Source organism: Mastomys coucha, unplaced genomic scaffold (assembly GCF_008632895.1).
Source record: "Mastomys coucha isolate ucsf_1 unplaced genomic scaffold, UCSF_Mcou_1 pScaffold23, whole genome shotgun sequence".
NCBI classification, from domain to species: domain Eukaryota; kingdom Metazoa; phylum Chordata; class Mammalia; order Rodentia; family Muridae; genus Mastomys; species Mastomys coucha.
Window position 1 is genome coordinate 33823087 of NW_022196906.1, and position 5451 is coordinate 33828537.

General features: G+C 35.9%; 1 pseudogene; it reads left to right on the plus strand.

Moving 5' to 3' along the window:
- The first annotated feature begins 3957 nt into the window (after positions 1-3957).
- LOC116072879 lies at positions 3958-4936 on the plus strand (annotated as a pseudogene).
- The last annotated feature ends 515 nt before the right edge of the window (positions 4937-5451 follow it).

The following is a 5451-nucleotide window of genomic DNA, read 5'->3' on the forward strand; positions in this document are numbered from 1 at the left end:
ACCCTTTCCTCCCCAACTTGCTTCTTGGTCATGATATTTGTGCAGGAATAGAAACCCTGACTAAGACATCTCTCATTGGCTGTTATTATGTTTCCCTTTTCATTTCTGATTTTATATATTTGGATACTGTTTCTATGTCTGCTAGTTAGTATGGTTAGGGGTTTGTCTATCTTTTTGATTTTCTCAAAAAACAGCTCTTGGTTTTTTTGATTATTTTTATTGTTTTATTTGTTTCTAATTGATTTATTTCAACCCTGATTTCCTGCCTTCTTATCCTTTTCTGTTTGTTTCTTTCTTCTAGAGCTTCCAGGTGTAATTTTAGATGGCTGGTATAAGAAATTTGTAACTTCTTTATGGAGGCATTTAGTGCTATGGACTTTTCTCTTAGCACTGCTTTCATTGTGTCCATAAATTTGGGTATATTGTGCCTTCATTTTCATTGAATTCTTGAAAGTGTTTAATATATTTCTTTATTTTTTTCCCTGACCTAGAGATCATTAAGTCCAAACTTGTTGAGTTTCCACAGGGCAACTCATCTTTAATACAGTCTTCAAACTCTAATAACATAATAATTAAAAGATTTTTATATACATATATGTGCATACATATCTATCTTTCTGCTTTCGATTTGTTTTCTTTAGCAAAATACATGATTAAGTTCAAAACAAAACAAAATGAAGTATCCAAAAGATGAAGTTAGTTGAGTGGATTGCATGTGTGTACTGTTCAGATCAAATGTGACTGCTAAAATACGTTATATCATTGGAATAATTCTAAAATACTTTAAAATGTGAATTAAAAATATGCAAATAAACAATAAGCAAAGTAGCCTACACACGTATGCAGTATGATTAGTAATACTTAATAACACATCAGAACTCTTGTGGTATGATTGGGAAAATGACCACAAAGTCTCAAAATTTATAAGGAAGAGAAAATACAAACTTTTCTTGAGTCTTATTCACTTACAAACAAGTTATAAATTGTCATACTACTTCCACAATGAGTAACGTAATAAGGGAGGGGCTACAGAAGGATAAAGGATATAAGGAAAGCAACAACAGCCTTTAATTATTCCCTGTGATTATTCATTCATCTTGGGCCTACATATTAGGCCACTGGGGATATTGTCCCAAAAGAAACTGGTTCCGGGAACACTCTCTGGTTTAGAGACATTATAACTTCATTACTTCAACATCAGATTAACAGCAGAACTGAGCATCAAATCTACATCATAGTTTCAAGAAGAGAAGGTGAACATCTTGTCTCTATGCTGACACTTTATGTACAATAGATTCTTGTTTTCAGAAACACATTCTAAAAAATTTTAAAACACATATGTACCCACATTAGACGTGTTTCCTGGCTGCTGCTATGTGTGTAAAGCTCTGTTTGCTTCTGTTTACTCTTAGACATGTGTTTCTCTCTTCTATTTTTCTTCTTGTGTGCTGATCAGATCATTTTGTAAAACAAGATAGGGAGAATCATAGAATCATAGCATAAAGAGAAACCGTTTTTATCCGTGAGAAGTCTGTGTTACTGAGGTTGGCCTATAGCTTTTGAAGTTACACCATCTTCCTACTTAAACCACATAGTGCTAAAGCTGGTGCACATTACAAATATCTGTATTCAATGATCTATTTTTAAAGTAACCATGAGAAAACAATGAATGGGAGATATATGGACTGTGTGCATGCTCATGAGTATGCCTCTGTGTGTGTGTGTGTGTGTGTGAGAGAGAGAGAGAGAGAGAGAAAGAGAGAGAGAGAGAGAGAGAGAGAAAGAGAGAGAGAGAGAGAGAGAGAGAGAGAGAGAGAGAGAGAGAGAGATTGTCAGGATGGCTTGAGGGGAAATGAATACCATCGTGGAAATAGGCTACTATTTTATACTTATCATAAATACAAGAAATTATCCTGTATCCCACTATCCATATTCCAATTTTCCTCTTCCTATCAATTTTTTAATGAGTATATGTTTATTTGGTGACATGACATTTATCATTGATACATAAATATAAGTGATATTAACAAAAGTTAGTGTGAAATCTTAGAATTTACAGTTTATTGAAACAAAGATTAATTTTACACTCTTCTCAGAAGAGTGATCCTTCTGTCTTCCTGAGAGGCGACCATGTAGGTTCTAACTTGAGATCCTTTATGGTGGGATGTTGGTGACTCCATGGTTAGGTGAGACATAGTTCAAGACAGCTTTCCTAATATCAGATCCTTTCTTAGAATGTTCATATATGAAGTATGCTATTGAGTTCTGACTGCAGAATCCCAGAAAGAAGGATTTTGAACATGTGTCTTAGACAGCTGTGAACTCTGCACTTTGCCTATGGCAGGCAAGGACCAGACATCTATGCTGGCCTGCATTGTGGATCCGGTTATTAGGTATATACAGAAAGTCTATGAGTAAAAGAGCATTTCAGCACTTTGAACCTACTAATTGTTCCTGTGATAAACACATTGTTTAAGTGAGAGGAAAATAATGTTTCCCAGATCAATGTATTTTGTATTGCCTAAAACACTGGCTCCATGAATAAATTTGTGTGGTTAAATAAATAAGTAAACAACTATAATAATAATAAAATATCCCACAGCTTCTTTACAAGCTGTTTTAAATTAGGTTTTCATCTTACCTCCAAGATTTTGAATATTACTGCATAGTCACTCTTAGCTCAGGGTTATTTACTAAAAAGCAATGTATTAAACTGCCTCCATTATGTATTTTGCTATTAAATAAACAACAGAAATTACAGCATTATAGTTTAGTCTCACTCAATGTTTTCAAAACCACAAGAGGCAGAAAATACCCAATTTCCATAAAGTGTGTGAGTTTTTGAGCCATGAAGCTGCTCAGGGCTCAGAGGTACAAATTGGTGGAGGCAGGTAATAGTCAGAAACCTATTTTATATTTCTCTATGTATTTAAGGCATGGGGCTTCCATATATTTTTATATTTCTAGCAGTTTGATAGAAATGAGTGTGTTAACTTGTACTGAATGCTAAGGTTCAGAGTTGATGTCTAAATAGAATGGAGTCCTTCTATTTCCTACGCCTTTGCACATACTTTCACCCAATCCCACAATTTGAATAAGATAAGTTCAGACAGGGCCTGGATTATGCACTGTGGACAGTGATCATCTAAATCTTTCTTCCTCTTCATTCTTAGAATTAATTGTGCTTTCAAGTACGGCAAGGATGTGTCATTGTTCCAAACCAAAATAACACAGATCTGCAATCTACTAAGCACTGTGAATGGATTTATCAGACTATTCTCCTGAACAAATATTAGTTACAGAAGAGCAAAATTGACAACTGCTAGCCACATATATACACAAAAAAGAACAAATTTATAGGATTATTAATTATTGGTTAAGATTTTAATGAATGATTCCAAGATTCATTTGTGAGATTTTTAGTTCAGAATTGAAACTTGACTAAGGAGACAGAACATGGGAATATAGAAATTATTCTATTAGCCCACAGCTTCTACTTCAAGATCCAGTCCACATTCTGCTTGTGTGTGAGTAGATTCTGAGTGTAAACAAAAAACAATTTTTCTAAGTGATAAAGAGTGAAAAGCATATTGTTGGAGGGAAAATTAAAAAGAAGAATCACAATTCCTTTTCATTGTCAGTTTTACATGCATATATTGAGCCAATCGCCTTATATATAATTCAAGCTCTATCTAAAGGGAGGTCATGATCTGATAATTCAGTTTCCATAAGAAAAATGGGAACTCTAAAATGGACTAATTTTAAAAATTGATGGCAGGAAGCAGTTGTTGCCAGTCTTCCCCACATAAAGTGGGAAGAGATGAAGATCAATGTGGCACACCACTTAACTGAATGTCAAGGACAGATTCATCCCTGGTCCCCTTTCCCTCATTGATTTTATTTTCACATCTATTGCTTTGGATAGGAATCCCTTGCACTGGAACTAGTTACTTATGGATGCCTTTGATTCTCCTCTCCAGGCCTGGCTGTGCCATGAGCATGAGGAACTACACCTCTGTGACAGAGTTCATCTTGCTGGGGATTTCCAACAGTGAAGGACTAGAGAGCATGCTGTTTACCCTGTTCCTTGTCTTCTATGTCTTTGCTTTGCTGGGGAACCTGCTCATCTTTCTCACCATCCTGGCTTCTTCCAACCTCCAGACCCCCATGTATCTCTTGGGGAAATCTAGCAGTGTTTGACATATTCTTCCCTTCTGTGAATTCTCCTAAGATGATGGACTACCTAGTACGGCAAGGTCGAACCATCTCATATCAGGGTTGTGCCTCGCAGATTTTCTTCTATCACACCCTGGGTTGTACTGAGTGCTTCCTGTATACAGTGATGGCCTATGACCACTTTGTGGCTATCTGTTACCCTATGAGATATACGATCATCATGAATCACAGGGTATGCACTTGCTTTACAGTGGGCACTTGGCTGGGGGGCTTTGTCCATGGGAGCATCCTCACATTTCTTATTTTTAAATTGCCTTACTGTGGTCCTAATGAGGTAGACAATTTCTTCTGTGACATTCCTGTGGTGCTGTCCCTGGCATGTGCAGACACTTCCGTAGCACAGATTGTGAGTTTTACTAATGTAGGTATTGTTGCACTTGTGAGTCTACTTCTCATTATCACTTCTTACACTCATATTGTGATCTCCATCCTGAAAATCCGTTCCTCAGAAGGCAGGCGCAGAGGCTTCTCCACCTGCAGTGCCCACTTTATATCCATTCTGTTGTTCTATGGCCCTGTGATTCTTATTTATCTCAGACCTGCTTCTAGTCCCTGGTTGGATTCAGTTGTCCAGGTGTTTAATAATATTGTCACCCCTTCCTTGAATCCTCTGATTTATTCATTGAGAAACAAGGAAGTGAAATTAGCCCTGAGAACGGTGTTAAGTCAAGCAATGCAACCTTTGGGGTATAAGGAATAGAAGCAAACTTTCTCTGAATGATTTTGTTGTTTGTTCATGTTTTCTCTTTATCAGTACTGTTACCAGACTAGTAAGATGATCAAAGATAGGTCTTGGGAGTCCTCACATGGCAGGGATTATTTTGGTTGACATGTAAATTTAATTGTGTTAGAGAAGACTTTGAAGATTAATCCAGTGTTTTTAGTTATAAGTTGCCAAAATGATAAGTCTTTCTTATAAGACTCTGCTCTGCAAAGTCTATGTGTACTTAGTTTCAATTGTTTTTTTATTTATGAAACTAAACTTTTCTAAAAGCTAATATCTCATATTCTGTTCAATTCATCTTATCACTCCTTTCAATATTTTCTTTCTGTATTCTAATTTCATACTGGTCATTCAGTTAAACTCATTGCCATTAATAAGGTATGGAACTTCAAACTAAGATAGAAGTTAGTAAATGTATCTTTATCCTGTCTACCATGATGAAATCACCAAAGAATTAATATATCAGATATCAAGTTCAAATATCATCAAGA